Source organism: Cervus elaphus, chromosome 13 (assembly GCF_910594005.1).
Source record: "Cervus elaphus chromosome 13, mCerEla1.1, whole genome shotgun sequence".
Classification (NCBI taxonomy): Eukaryota; Metazoa; Chordata; class Mammalia; order Artiodactyla; family Cervidae; genus Cervus; species Cervus elaphus.
In genome coordinates, this window is record NC_057827.1 from 65502064 (window position 1) to 65518527 (window position 16464).

The following is a 16464-nucleotide window of genomic DNA, read 5'->3' on the forward strand; positions in this document are numbered from 1 at the left end:
ATTTTATACACAGTACCAATAGTATGTACGTGTCAATCCCAATCTCCCAGTCCACCCCACTCCCCTCCATTCCCCCTTGGTCCTCATACATTTGTTCTCTATGTCCGTGTCTCCATTTCTGCTTTACAAATAAGGGAATCAGGCTGATTCTTTATGAGTCAGATGACAGATGTGGCACCCATACCATTAAGATAATGAAGGGAGCAGCTCTGCCTGAGATCAGCCCTCCGTTCTGTCTTCAGTCTCACCCAGAAAGTAGCACAGGCTCGTGTGAAAGACTCTGGACTCCCGTGTCCAACCACCCCGAAAGCACACTCAGGCTCTGTTGTCTCCATCCTTTACAGCCTTGGGGAAATAACCTTTCACTACTCTCAGCCTCAATTTCCACACACAAAAAAACAGGAAAACAAAAGTATCAACCACATAAGAATGTTGTAAGAATAAGATGGGCTAACACAGGCAGGGCTTAGCACAACTCTGGCTACAACAGTATTAAAATACTAGGTATTACTGTTGGTACCATCCTTTATTTTCATGCATCCACGCAGCTATTTATTACTTCATCCCTTCAGCAGAGATACCTGTAGGTCTAGCTTCATACTACACAACTGACATCACATACAGAATGGTTTTCACGAACCCATGAAAAGTTCCTGGGCCCAGTCCAGAGCTTCTGGTCCTTCTCTCTCCTGCACTCCACTGCCCAGACCAAACTTTCTGTCTTCTAGGATCCCAATCTCATGATGCATCTTCCATGGATGGCTCCACCCTTCCCAGATCTGATGACTTAGCCATGGAATGGCTTTGGCTTTCTGTATGCAAGCTTGGTGTCAAGATTGGTTCAGCTGCTTCCTCCACCTACTTGAAAGCTGCCACATATCATATCTGCACTAGTCCAGGCCCTGAGATCTCACACTGGGAGAAGAATTTAAATTAGATGTTTGATGCAGTTCCTTTTAGATAATGAGGTAGCACTGAAATGGAAAATTTCACAGCTTCTGAGTTCTCTGTAAGTAAAATTGAATATAGATAATCTTTTGGAAGGGATCTGCCAGGGTTTATTTATAGCTGGGTTAATGAAAGTGGGGGGAGGTAGCGTGTGGTGTGTACCAGACTCTGACTAGACACTCACTGTTCCAGTTACTCACCGCTGTGTAACAAACAACTCCAAAACTCAGTGGATTAAAACAACAATGCAATCTTTTTACTGCTCATGATTCAACGGGTCAAGAATTTGGAATATATAGAGAATATATTCAACATGATATTATATATAATCTTCCCTGGTGACATAGTGGTAAAGAATCCACCTTCAGTGCAGAAGATGCAGGTCCAACCCCTGGGTTGGGAAGATCCCCTGGAGAAGGAAATGGCAACCCACTCCAGTATTCTTTCCTGGAAATGTCCATGGACAGAGGGGCCTTGCAGGCTATAGTCCATGTGGCTGCAAACAGCCAGACACAACTGAGTGAGCACACACACACATAACACTGTTATAAAACCTCTTTAAGTTTACTAAAGCCCCACGTACAAAAGATATATTTAAATTAGAGAGCAAAAAGTCTTAACTTGGGTTATATTAACTAATATGTAGAAATGGATTCTGTGCAGTGATACACATCACCAGTTAACATGCATTAATATGTTGGTAACCAAATTGGTACATCCGAATATGTAGAGTTCCAGAAACCAACGCTGTATTATTCAAGAAATCCAGAAAGAATAGGCAATGGAATTATGCTGATTTTTAGATATAATTTTCCAGTAGTTTAAAAGGAATAAGTTTTTCATTTAAAAAGCCAGCAGGATCAGCAGGCAACTAAGTTCTGTTTTAGTTGGAAATCAGTGGGTGGGAATATAAAGTCACATTTTTTTTTCCTAAATGGAACTAGAGAAGCAGCAGATCTAACAAGTTGTAATCAGCCAAATTTCTTTTTTTATAAATACATGAGTAGAAACTTGGGGTTTTTCTTTTTTCCATGGTATTTTTTAATCCAGCAGAGCAGTAGCAAATCACCTTTGCAAATCTCCTTGCAAATTTTTGCTGCACAAAAGTCTTTCTTCAGAGGAGGTCAAAAGAAGCTCATCTGAAATCTCACAAATCTGTGGGAAATTGGGGGATTTAAGAGGTCAGACTAGCCCAGGGCCATTTGCATGTGAAAGTAAAAGAAGTGTGATTGTCTTACAGGCCCTCACTTGTCCTTACTCCAAAGGGATGGAAATGCAGCAGCCCAGGGCACCAGCTCCCTGGAACAAGAATGGGGAAACCTGTTCCGCCACGGATGGGTGAGAGGGGTCAGTTATCTTAAATGGCTGAGAGTGCATTGAGCCAGGGTAAGGTGCAAGCAGGAATCTAAGAAAGGCTTCTAGGGCTCAGGACCAGAGAAGGGGGGTCACCTGATGGCTGCAAATGAGGACCGAGATGGGTCATATCAGCCTCTGCCCCTTACAAGCCACCATCCTCAACCAGTTTCTTCATCTACATAGTAGGATTTATGATGCATACACACCAGTTTTTGTTTGTTTGTTTTTGGCCAATCAAGTGATCAAAAAATGCACACGAAGGGCTCAGTTCAATTCCTGGCATGTAGGAATACCCAATAAAGGGCCCAAGAGGCAACAGCAGATCTAAAATTGGTCAATTAACCAGTAGCTCAAGATCCAGCTGGGGACCCAGGGCAGAAAAGGAAGTAGGAAGATGTCCCCCAGGAAACACCTTTGGGGTTCCTTAACACACTGTTAGGTCAGGGTGATTGAGCACTGATTTAGGCTGGTTGCTGTCGCATCCAACATAACAATGGCATTAAACACTAATGTACCTTAACCACCTTAGGTCATTGCTCCAAGATTTCCATTGCCCACTTCCTTGGCCTAGAAGTCTTGTAGGAACTTTGATAACCTCCCTTCTACCACGCTCCCTAAAATGTGTCACCAACACTGTAAGATTCTATAGCCATCATGTGTTGGTGGCACTGTCCCTCTTGTGGTCCAGGCCATCACTAATCCACGCCGTGTTTTCAGGGATGACACCCACAAAGTTTCCATACATCTTTGTTCATACTCCAACTCTAGCCCCTCCCAAAGCCACCCACATCTGGTATAAAGCCGTCTGCAGCTCCCCAAGGTCAATCCTGACCTGGACCCATTTTGCCTATTTCCTCATGTCCGTGTCCCTCCCAGGGCCCCCAGAGCCATCTACAGTGGCCTTCTCCACACACTTATGAGAGCTCTCACTCTTTCTGGTCACTCAGACTATTCTCTTTGCATTTTAAAAGAAGAGCTATTTACTTCTCTTATACAAACTATACTGTACTGTCAGGGCCTGACCTCTTTTCTAGTTCTGTGTTTCAATGTGCCTAGCTAAGCTTGATCCTTAGTGAGTGCATCATGAATACACATTAAGTGGTACAGAGGAAAACCCAGGTCACTCTAAAGGACAAACATTTTGGTGTGAATTTCAGAAGATGCCCTAGGTCGAAAAGTTACTCATCCAAGAATCTCTCACGGAGAGATAAGCCAGCTCTACTCTTTGAGTTGTCTATAATTAGACCATGACAAATAGGTTCAGAGCACGTCATAAAGAGTAATCTTTTCATGAGCAGAAGCTCTCTTGTCCTTGAGATACTTTCAGTGTCACTCTAATCTTGTATTCTGAAATCTTGGTTATATTTCTGTCAGAGGCAACTCCTGATTTCCTTCTCTGTGGGTGGACAGTAGAGATATGAGGTGTCTCAGACAGTAGAGAAGTCCACAATTATATATGCTCAGCTATTTGACAATTTAGTGGCATTCAACATGATCAGTATACCCTTAGTGAGTACCGAAGACAGGCAAAATGCAAAGCTATAAAAATAAGAGGGAAGATGGGCAAACACAAATGCAATAATTATCCAGTTTGACCAGAATGTAAGGTGCTAATAGGTGCATATAGAAAATGCCACTGGAGAGGTAAATTAAGAATCATAGAAAGACATGAAATCCTAACTTAACAATGATGGATTGCTGCAGACTGTGCATGGGTCCCACCTCTTAGCAGACAGATGTAGACATCATGCCTTTGCAGTATGACCTTTGCCTTGTTATACCAACAAAACTGATAGCTTAAAATAAATAGGGTTCATGTTTCCACTTCATCTTTGTCATGAGGTGGAAGGTTCTCAGGTCAGGTTGCTTCCCTAGGTCCATGGTCTGAAGAAAGTGCTGAGGGCTGAGGGAATGGATCCAGAATCCTCAGTTCAGAGGAAGCAGCTCAAGCCTTCCAGCAGGGAGACCAGGGTCTTCCTGGGAAGGGATGTGAGAAGTATCAGGGAGCTGCTGATACCTGGAGCAGTCAGCGAGACAGGGTGCCCTGGAAAAACACATTGATCTCCAGCAAGAGGTGGGTTCAAATTGTGGTTGGTCATTTATTTGTTCTGTGGCTTTGGATGTCATTAACTTTCTGTATCTCTAATCATTCATCTGTCCAATGGGAGAAGGCAAACGTTCTTGGCTGAATGGACATCTTTCTTTCCCCCAAAATTGTGTCCATTTCCCTAATGATAAATTGTTCAAAATTTTTAAAAAGAAGCTAAATCTGGACTTGGGATCTACAAATACAGCCTAATGAGATGAGCAACTCCAGGACAAGGAGGCATCCACAGGGGTACAATAAGGGCAACATTAGACACAGAATGACTGTGCATCATGAGGACAACTTTTTGACTTAACCCTTTCCTTTTCACCTTGCAGAACAAGTGAAGGGTGCTACCTGTGGGTTTATGACTTTATTTTTGGCAGCTCCAAAATCACTGCAGATGGTGACTGCTGCCATGAATTTAAAAGATGTGCTCCTTGGAAGAAAAGCTATGACCAAACTAGACAGCATACTAAAAAGCAGAGACGTTACTTTGCCAACAAAAGTCCATCTAGTCAAAGCTATGGGTTTTCCCAGTAGTCTTGTATGGATGTGAGAGTTGGACTATAAAGAAAGCTGAGCTCCAAAGAATTGATGGTTTTGAAGTGTGGTGTTGGAGAAGACTCTTGAGAGTCACTTGAACTGCAAGGAGATCAAACCAGTCCATCCTAGAGGAGATCAGTCCTAAATATTCATTGGAGGGACTGATGCTGAAGCTGAAACTCCAATCCTATGGCCACCTGATACAAAGAACTGACTCACTGGAAAAGAGCCTGATGCTGGGAAAGATTGAAGGCAGGAGGAGAAGGGGACTACAGAGGATGAGATGGTTGGATGGCATCACCGACTCGATGAACATGAGTTTGAGTAAGCTCTGGGAGTTGGTGATGGACAGGGAGGCCTGGCGTGCTGTGGTCCATGGGGTCACAGAGTAGGACACAACTGAGAGACTGAACTGGACTGAACCTGTGGGTAACAGCAAAGGGTTCTGTGAGACTTAAAATGAGATCACAGGAGCACAGTTGTTTTGTAATCTGTAAAGTCCCACACTGATGTTACTGATGGTGGTGGTGATGGTGACAATGATAATGATGGTGATTTTGGTGATGATAATCATGATGATGACCATGGCAATGATTCTTAAGGGTTCAGTCCCTGGGGGAGCATGCAACCTTGGCCTGTTTTTTTTCCAAATTTTCTTATATACATTTTTATGTATACTCATTTACCTATACCCTATACTATTGATAGAATTTAAGGAAGTTTCATAAAAACATAGTAGTAATTGCATGTTTTGAAAATAAAATGAACTTGAAAATAGAAATAAGAAACAGAGTAATGCCATTATTTGGGGAGTAGAAAAGTCAGTATAATCTCTGGTCCCTCAGCTCCTGGTCACCAAGGCAAAGAAGAGAGCATGAACCATCCAATATTTTCACTACCAGAGCAGAACAAATTGGCCTGTTCTTCAGGAGAAGTGACTGATACTCTGATACTAAGGTCCAATAAGAATATTTCTAGGGGGTCTACAGTCAGAAATAAAGTCCAGAAGAGAAGCTGACCCTGACTAGGTTGGGGTCCAGGGGAAGGAAAGGTTTTTGGGTAAAGGAGAGCTCAGGTGAGTCTTGAAGAGGACCAAAACCAGATCAGGAAGAATGGGCATTCTAGGCAGGGAAGCAGCGTATGCAGACATGGTCAAGGCAGCCAACTGCCTTCTACGGCCACAGGCGGGTGTCCCGGAAGTATGTGTCCAGAAGAGAATATGAATAACCCAGTCAGAAAACAAAATTGAAGGACTAATTAGCTCAGAAATTGAACCAAGCAAACACACCTGCCACTTCAATGAGTCTGTATGTTATTGAATATTATGATAGTCACGAGTTTATGGAGCTAGTGGTAAAGAACCTCTTGCCAGTGCAGGAGACATAAGAGATGCACATTCAGTCCATGGGTTAGGAAGATCCCCTGGTGGAAGAAATGGCTACCCACTCCAGTATTCTTGCCTGAAAAATTCCATGGACAGAGGAGCCTGGTGGGCTACAGATCATAGTGTCGCAAAGAGTCGGACAGGACTGAGGAGACAGCATACACACATATAAACTTAAACTGAAGCCTTCTTTGTCTTTCTCTTGATACAATCTTTGTCTAAATAGTGCCTAGCAATAAGGCTTTTTCTAGAATATTCTAGCACCATAATGCTTCCCCAGCAGGCATGAATATTGGCAAACTTCCAGAGGCAAGGTAATACAGGCTTCCTCCCCAGTGGCAAATCCAGGCTGACGTTTGGAATAAGAAAAACTGAAAAACTCCCAAAGCACTGTGTTGATTAGCTGACCGACCGGATCTTACTGAGTTTGGTCAGGGTATTTTCTGCAACACGATGATGCATAGATTGACCTTGGGGTAACAGAGCTAAACAAGTAATGATGGCTAACAGTTCAGAACTCAAACTGGGAAACCTGACTTCTACTGCATGTCAGGTCAGGAAGGCATTAGAGATCCAGGTAAGTAATCCATCACCCCATCCTTCATGTCCGGGTTCTCAACCCCTCTCTGCTCTTTGATCCCACCTCTTTGCTCTCTCCCTCACCAAACCTTTCCTCCTTCATCTTTTTCTTTTCCTCTTCCTCTCTCTCTCCTTCTTCTTCCCTTCAACTCTCTCTCAAAAAATTTAGGAAAGTGCTTTATTCTTTGTCTCCAATATCACACTGGCATGTCTAGAAATGGGTCATTTTCCCCTCATTCTGCCCCTTCCTAGGAGAGTTCATTCAATCCAATTACTCATCTATCCTTTCAGCTCTAGGGGATAAAAAATTTCCTATTATGTCTTTGTTAATTTCTTACCCATCTGCTTTCCTTTCCTCTCAATAGATTGTATGTTGGGTTTGGAGGCAGAACAATGGTCCCCCAAAGATGCTTATGCTTGGGCTCAGTAGCCAAGTCACGTCTGACTCTTTGTGAACCCATGGACCATAGTCCACCAGGCTCTTCTATCCATGGGATTTCCCAAGCAAGAATACTGGAGTGGGTTGCCATTTCCTCCTCCAGGGAATCTTCGCAACATAAAGAAGGAACCGGCGTCTCCTGCATTGCAGGCAAACTCTTTACCCCCAATGATGCTCTTGTCTAGTTCTCAGAATCTGTGACCCTCAGCAGCCAGAGCAAAGAAGAGGGCTCAAGAATCCCTACCTCAGTCCTGCAGATGAGTTGTCTGAAGGAGGGAATGGCTAAGGGGACAAGGATTTAGTGAGCAGCTACTAGCTCTTCTGCAAACCTTTCAGACTGCATTCTCTGCCTTCGCAGCACATGGCGACAGATTGTTGAATCTCTAGGAGCCAGAACTCTGAATTTCATTTAGCATTTAATTAACTGGAATAGACTAAGAACTCTGTGGCAGCCCCCTGATTGCAATCTGTGGATGGATGGGCGTTTTTATCTGAAAATGATGACCAGCTTATCTTCTGTCATGCAGCTATCACACATGATATGTATCTCTCGTTATCCCAGCCAATCAAACACAGAAAGTTTATTAAGATTCTATCATTCGAAGTTATCACCAATGATAGGATTTTTCATCTGAATGTGCTTGTGTGCAATACCGTATTTTGTCTAAGAGACCCTCAGGGAAAAATGAGACAGGGGAGGTTATCATTAAGGAGCACGCAGTGAATCTACAGTCAATGACCAAGTCACTGAAGGAGTGTGGCCACCCAGAAGACTCTAGTAACCTGATCATTTAAAAAGAAGTTTCTAACTCCTCTTTTAAAAAAGAAAAAAAGTTGACATGGATACAGAGGGAGGAATCAGAGTGATCTTACAGTAAGAAGGGGAAAAAAAAATTGCTTAGGTAAGTAACTGGAAAGGCAAGCCTTATGATTCTGTGTTTTGCTAAAAGTGGTCTCTGAGCATCCTAGAAGCCACAGAAAAGAAGAAATGTGATCAATTCTGAGATTTTGGGGTCTTATGAAATGAATCCATGATTTATGAGAAGCCAGCTTTCATTTGGATCATCTATGAATAGGAAATTTGGAGAAGAACCCACTTTCTCAAACACTCAAGTGTTAATCCATGCAATCAACACATCTCTCTTGATATATGATCACCCTACTGGTGCTGAATTTTCAGTGCTATGTAAAATTTACCTGTGGACAAGGCATTCTGTGTGACAAGGAGGCGGTGAGACAATTGTAGTAAAATGTGAGAATACTTCCATGGAGGCGTGCAAAGCACCCACTGAGGACGTAGGACCTCAGCTGATCTCTTGAGCTCTGTGAAATTGTGGATATTTTTAGGGACAAGGCAGAGATGTGAAAGAGAGACTTTCATCTTGGAAATGAAGAAGGAGACCTAAGTGAAGCCAGGCATGGAGACGAGACAACAATCATGCCTTGTGATTGATTTCCATGTGAGAGGTTATCGATAAGTATTAGTCACCAGGAAATTATGACAGTTGCTCCTTGGAAGAAAAATTATAACAAACCTAGAAAGCATATAAAAAAGCAGAGACATCACTTAGCTGACAAAGGCCCGAATAGTCGAAGCTATGACTTTTCCAGTAGTCAGGTATAGATGTGAGAGTTGGACCATAACAAGGTGGAACACTGAAGATGATTTCAAACTGTGGTGTTGGATAAGACTATTGAGAGTCCCTTAGACAGCAAGGAGATCAAATCAGTCAATCCTACAGGAAATCAACCCTGAAAATTCACTGGAAGGACTGCTGCTGAAGCTAAAGCTCCAATACTTGGGCCACCTGATGTGAAGAGCCAACTCATTGGAAAAGACCCTGAATCTGGGAAAGATTGAGGGTAGGAGGAGAAGGGGTTGGCAGAGGATGAGATGTTTGGATGGCATCACCGACTCAATGGACATGAGTTTGAGCAAACTCCGGGAGACAGCAAAGCACAGGGAAGCCTGGCGTGCGGCAAGCCTGGGGTTGCAAACAGTCAGACACGACTTAGCAACTGAACAACAACCTCCTTTCCCAGGCTGAAAGCCCTGTTGGACCACTCTGGCTTCCCTCTCCAGTGTCACATTCCCAGAACAAAATCCTACATGTGTTGGAGGTTGGACAGGTTCCTCAGGACACAAGGGATGTATTGAGCAGAACTTTGGTAACCCAGAGTTGTGGCATATGCTCCTGGCAATTCAGCAACCAGAATTATCTGTTTAAGATTTCACCTAAATAATTTGGTCAGCATGGTTTGTCTAACACTGTTCAGGCATCCACATAGAGGATTTACCAATTTTCCAAGAACCTCTGGAGTTTACAAGACAGCTTGACATCAGTCTAAGTTGAAGCCCACAAACATCCGATAGGGGAAAAATATCAGCCTGGTGGTGTATGAGGCTTGGAATAAGTCTAAGGGCAATAATTTCTCTCGAACTTCTTCCCATTACATTGTTGTTGGTGCATAAGTATCCGCTTCTCCCACTTACACCATGAACTCTCTGCATTTCCATGTGTTGTTGTTTCATTGCTAAGTCTTATCTGACTCTTTGCAACCCCATGGACTGTAGCTCACCAGGCTCCGTTGTCCATGGGATTTTCCAGCCAAGAATACTGGAGAGGGTTGCCATTTCCTTCTCCTGACCCACAAATTGAACCCACATCTTCTGCGCTGCAGGCAGATTCTTTACCACTGAGCCACCTGGGAAGCCCTGCATTTCCATAGCAAATTCCAAAATCTTTGGATGAAATCAGAGTTGCACCACCTGGGAACTGAGCAAGCCTTAGGCATGTAAATAATTAAACCTCTCTGAATTTTAAATCCCTCTTCAGGCAAATGTAGAGAGAACAAAATTCATCCATACACAACTCACAAGAGTTGCCAATCATCTGATGCCTCCAAACATGGTCAACCTCAGAAGTCTTTGCCTCCACGCCATCACTCTCCTCTTTCAAGCCATCCCTACTAACTTGGGAGCAGGTCTGAAAAACTCTCTTCTCCCCACTTCTATCACTTCTCCCTATTTTTTTTAGAAAAATGAGGCACTGGGAGGCTTGCAGTGGGTTCTCCATCTTCAGCCTTTCATGTATCTCTGGGACCTCAGGACTCCCATATTTCCTCACCATCCTTCTTGTTTTCCTGAGTTTTTACCTAGTTTGTGGACCCACCCCACCTTGTGTTCTGACTCTCCTTTCCTATAGCCATGGGGGCTACTTGGAATGCCTCTGACTCTGCCTCCTGGTGCCATAACTCTTCACGATTACCTCGGAAACTCTGACAACAACCCTTCCTCGGAACTCATTAACTCGGCTTCCCCGTTAATTCATTAGCACTCAGGAGCCCCAGCGAAGATCTTTCTCTTCCTCCCGCAGTCTCTGCCCTTACAAATTTCATTTCTGAGGTTTTTCTCTCACATTTCGTTTATTGTGACATCATTTATGAAGTTCTCCCTCGACAGGAAAGGAGTCAAAAATAACTACATATCATTTTAAATTGCTCTGGTTGGTAACTCTGCGTTTTAAGAATATCAAGGGGGAAAACGTGTCTAATGACAGGGCTACAAGTGGATAAAGAGCTGACAGGGTAATTGCGTTACCAGATGCTTCTCTATACCAGTTAGCTGCTTCCCGGGCCTATTTGAAGCAACGGGTGTCAGGTCAGTAATTAGGCTCTCACAGACAAACTGCAAGTACCATCTGATCACTTCTGAACACCCCCATCACTCCCATTTATGCCAAGTTCAATGTGAAACACACCGTCAACATCCTTTTCCCGCAAGGTTGCCAAAAGTTCCCAGGGACATCTCCCTCCCACCCATCACTCCCACATGAGTTAATAAAGTTAGTGCCTCCCCCGCATGTCAGAGAACTTGCTCCCAGGATGGCAGTACTTGGGTGCCCTTTGGCAACAAAACCACCCCGTGGCAACTTATGCTTTTTTGATTCTTCTGCTCTGACTGTAGGCTGGCTGACATTCACACTCAGGGCTTCTTTGCGTAAATTTCTTTGCTTGATTTCCTAATGTGGTCACAACCTTGGAAGAGTGTGAAGGCCACAGGTTTTTATGCCCCATGTGCCATTGACTTGCTGCAGGGCATTGGGTGGGATCTGGCTCTGGGATCCAGACGTATCCCCATTTATTGACCCAGGATGGGTTCTACAGGGAAGGAATGGAACGGAGACCAGACTGAGTCCTGGGACCGTGGTGTCCTGAGAGGTGTCCTGTCCACCGTTCTGGATGAAGAGTCATAAATGTACAACTACAGCAGGTGATGACCTAAGGGAGCCATCTCTGTTAGAGGGAGGGTGCTAGACTCTAATCTGAAGGCAACAAAAGGGAACAACCCAACTCTGAAAGTGGATGAGAGCAGTCATCTTTGAAGAGGTCTGTGAGTAGACTTCAGGGAGGGCTGCCAGGCCAAGGGAAGTCAGGAGCAGGTGGTCAAACCAGGATGAACCAAAAGCAGGATGGTTTTCTGCAACACACGTTCATTTTACCCACCCAAACTAGATTATCCTTTTTTGTGTTTTCTTTTGATAACAAACATTCTGGTTTCCTGTTGGGAAAATGCCTTCTCCTACTGTCAATCCACATGGTCAAGTGAGGTTGACTTATTGCATTCCTAGTACAAGGGATGAATATAATCCTCACTTTCTCAGCAGAGAAAGCCCTGGAATTGGCAGGGAAAGGTTGCTTTCTTTCTTCTGAGGATGGTGAGCTCATGAGATTGAGGGGGGCACCTTAAGGAGAGAGATGACCTAAAAATAAAGCCAACATGGAGGAGAGAGACCAACCTGAGTGTCGTCAAGCTGCTCCTGCCTGCAGCCATGCCTGAAACAGGGAGAGCTATTGGACTTGCCAGTTATGAGATGCAGTAAATCTCCTTTTATTTGGTTTAAGCCAGGTGCAGTTTGGGGTTTCATTTCCTGACGATGGAAAAATCCTAACCAATAGACTTGGATAGAGCTCAGGCCCAGAGGAACTGGGTACTGGTCAGCTCTATAATAAAGGTTCCCTTGACATGGGGAACATTCAGCTCTAAAAGAACTAAAAATGGATGTAGGTACTAGAAAAGAACAGAAACACAGTTACCCAAACTAGAGCAAAATTCATGTGGCCCAGGGAGTCAATACTGAGTCCCAGAGTGTCAGGGTCTTTAAATGTCTCCAGCTCAGACCAAGGCAGGTCAGGTCTCCTGGTTGGGGCTAGGAGTTCAGTTGTGAGGAGCAGATGTGGGTCTCCATGTTCATACTGGCCCAGGGACTGTGGACAGGTCATTTCTTTCCCTGGGTCCTTGGTTTCCTCAAGTGTACAAGGAGAAGGTCAGATCATTTTCATTTTAGATGACTCTCCAGCCCCTGAAACTGTATAATTGCCTTCTCCCTTCTAACCCTAGTGCACAACAGCGTTGAAACCCAAAAATAAAATGCCCAAGGAGGCTGCGAGAGTCTCAGAATGATGGTTTCTTGGACTAGGAGAGGATTTTTGAGAGAAAGGAGTCTGGCTTCTACCCTCATTACAAGGAACCTTCCATTTTCTATCACCTTTCAACCAGTCTTTCACACAGCTGTCTGGAAAAACTCCCAAAACACCAATGAGATCTTATTGTTTCTCTGGCTAAAATTTTTACTGGCTACAGAATACACCGAGTCTCTGTGAAGACTATACGTGGCCAAAAATAACAGTTAGAGGATATGAAGCTGGAAAACCTTTTTCGCTGAAAATTTGAAATTTTGTAATTCTCATTACAGTGCCTTTTACATTCTTTAAAACAAAGGCATAAGTGGCATCTATAAATGTTACATGGCATGATTTTATATGGTATGAATTTTATTATCCTATTTTTGTTTAATGCTTCTATAAAATCAGTAGAGAAGTTGAAAATATGGAAAGATAGAATGTGTGCTAGGAGTATGTGTCAAGACTGGGGTATAAATATACAAGGACCTGTGAATTTTATAATAGAGTTGTCATTGCCTCAGTTCAGTCCTGTCCTGAATATGCTGTGTTGGCTCAAGTTTTTAACAGTTTGAGAGGTTCCTTGGCTTCTTGATCGTTGAAAAGTCGAGTCAGACTTCAGATGTGACAAAGTAGCATCTTGACATCAGATAACAAGTTCCCTCTTCCATCACCCTTTCATGACAAAGCCATTTTTCAAACAATGTTCTATAAAAATTAGCTTTTCATGCTGCCCTATGGGAAGCATGCTCTAGGCAGTTAAGTTTTTGCCAGTCTCTGAGCTGGATTCTGAGCAAGTGAAGAGAAGCTTTTTAGAGAAGACGAAACTCAAGGAATACCTTAGGAAAACAGAACCCCAGATGGATCACGTCAACATGTGGCAGATGCAGTGACAGAGGTACCCAGAGTTCCAGGGGAGGCCAAGTTGAAAGTACAGCTTCGGGATGGGGCACAAGTATTTCTGGTGGGTGAGGAAGGGAGCCAAGTTTCTGAAAATGGCCTGATGAAATCACTGCATTGAATTTAAGCAGATTTTCTAACTATGGTCTGACTGGTTTTCATGATCAAGGCTGCTAGTCACTGGTGGGGATGGTTCTGGTGATAATGCAGGTCATTTCTGCTCTTATTAAAAAAAATAATAATTTAGAACACTTTTATTTTTAAGCAAATACAAAAAATTAAAGAATGGTAACAGTAACACTCACCACCATGACTGGGAGTATGACAACTAGCAGTGCTCAACCATTTTGGCACAAGGAACTGATTTCATGGAAAACAATTTTTTCACGGACGAGGAGGTGGGTGTTGATTTCAGGATGATTCAAGAGTGATAGATTTATTGAGCATTTTACTTCTAATCGAATATTGCTGCTGATCTGACAGGAGGTACCTGTCTGGGGCCACAGGTTGGGGACCTCTGGCATAGACCACCTTGAACAGAGAAGGATCCCACTGAAGGATAGAGATTAACACAGAGACGGAGGCAGTTCATTTGCTTCTCCTAACCAGGTGATTTCCTAAAGGAAATCAATCCTGATTTTCATCGGAAGGGCTGTTGCTAAAGCTGAAACTCCCAATACTTTGGCCACCTTATGCGAAAAACTGACTTATCTGAAAAGACCCTGATGCTGGGAAAGATTGAAGGCAGGAGGAGAAGGGGACGACAGAGGATGAGATGGTTGGATGGCATCACCGACTCAATGGACATGAGTTTGAGTGAACTCCGGGAGCTGGTGATGGACAGGGAATCCTGGCGTGCTGCGGTCCACGGGGTCACAAAGGGTCAGACACGACTGAGCGACTGAACTGAACTGAACTGAACCAGATGATGATTTATCCCCTCAGTCAAAGCTGGGCACAGCAAGAGGAGGAGAGAGGTTGGGAAATGTATAATGGGGGCTTCCCCAGTGGCGCTAGTGGTAAAGAGCCTGCCTGCCAATGCAGGAGACTTTAGAGACGCAGGTTCGATCCATGGGTTTGGAAGATCCCATAGGGTCTCGCAGAGTAGGACACCACGGAAGCAACTTCGCAAGCACAGCACAGCACGTTGTATAATGGGGAAGTGAGAGAATCAGAGGGCTTCCCAGGCGGCTCGGTGGTAAAGAATCTGCCTGCCAATGTCGGAGACGTGGGTTCAGTCCCTCAGTCGGGAAGATTCCCTGGAGAAGGAAATGGCAACTCACCCCAATATTCTTGCCTGGAGAATTCCATGGACAGAGGAGCCTCGAGGGCTACAGTCCACAGGGTCGCAAAGAGTCAGACATGACTTAGCAGCTGAACAAACAACAAGAGAATTGGAAGATTAAGATAACATGTATTTTCAATATATTTTCTCTCATTATTTTATTTGCATTGCCTGAATGAGTTAAAGGATGCCACAGTCAGATTTCAAGTATACAAACTTTTTAAGTTGGTTCTCTTCAGACTGGTCCAAAACATATCAGTTGGGGATAAACTGAATTCTTGAGTCAGTTAGCAGCAGCTGTAAAAGTACCACTAAGAGACCGTTTGTATCCAAGCACCTCTTAATAATTCTCATTAGAAACTAGTTAATGAACAGATGCTGATAATAAGTAAGTCAGGGCAAAAGTAGCCAGGAGAAGGGGCCTGATGTCAAAGCAGCCACAAGAGGTTATTAACATAGCCACTGAAAATTAAACTCAATGAAAAGAGAGCAGAGGAAAAAAAAAGAATTATTAGGTTCTCTGCAGTTCCTACGATCTTAAATTTTATTTTACGATCTAACATATAAATAACATAGAGGAAAAAAACAAGAGTGGGGCTTGAAGCTGGTTTGCTTGATCTTTTTTTTTTTTTATCTTGAATGTAAGATCAGTGGTGTATCGTTCAGTCAGTTGATCTTTTATATTCTTGGTTTTCTCTTTCCTCTCTGGTAGGATGGGGTAAACAAGCCTCACCTCACAGGGATTGTTGTTTGGATTAGAACTGAAATCAACAAAGAACCTGGCCGAGTGCCTGGACCTGAGTGAGTATTCAACCTGCTGTAGTCAATGTTATCATTGTCATGCTCAAGTTCCATTTAGCAAACATGGCCACAATGCAAATATTTACCTGCAACCCCTTGGCTTTTTAGCCCAAATTCTTAAACTGGATTGTCTTATGTTCATGGAGATGTATAGGCCTTGGATTCTTATCTCTTTTAATCTGAGAGTCACAGCAATAGTTCTCTTGAAGATGGTGGAGAAAATGATGTTTTTTCTCTACTCTCAACTCTTAAACACTACCAAAAATAGTAATTTTTAAAAAATGAATGAGACTATCATATCTTCAAATGACGCAAGGGTATTACCACCACTTTAAACCATAAACTATGGAACGTACCTGCCAAACACCACCTGGTCTAAACCTATGTGGTGGAAGATGTTGAGCAATAGTACACTCCGGCTTTGATCTCAAACAGAATGTACTACCCCTAAGATGCCAAATTTTTAAACAATGTAGCCAATGGATAGTTGATTAAAGATCTAGGGTTGTATGTTAAACATAGTAGAGGTAAGCAATGCCTTTTTAGAGATCCTGTCCAAGAATACCGGATTGTGTAAAGAAGAGTAAGCTCCAATAATGATCATGTCCTTACCTCTTAGCTTATGAATACGGGTAGAGATCAAGTGGATCTCCAGGAATGAAAGGTGGCAGCAAATT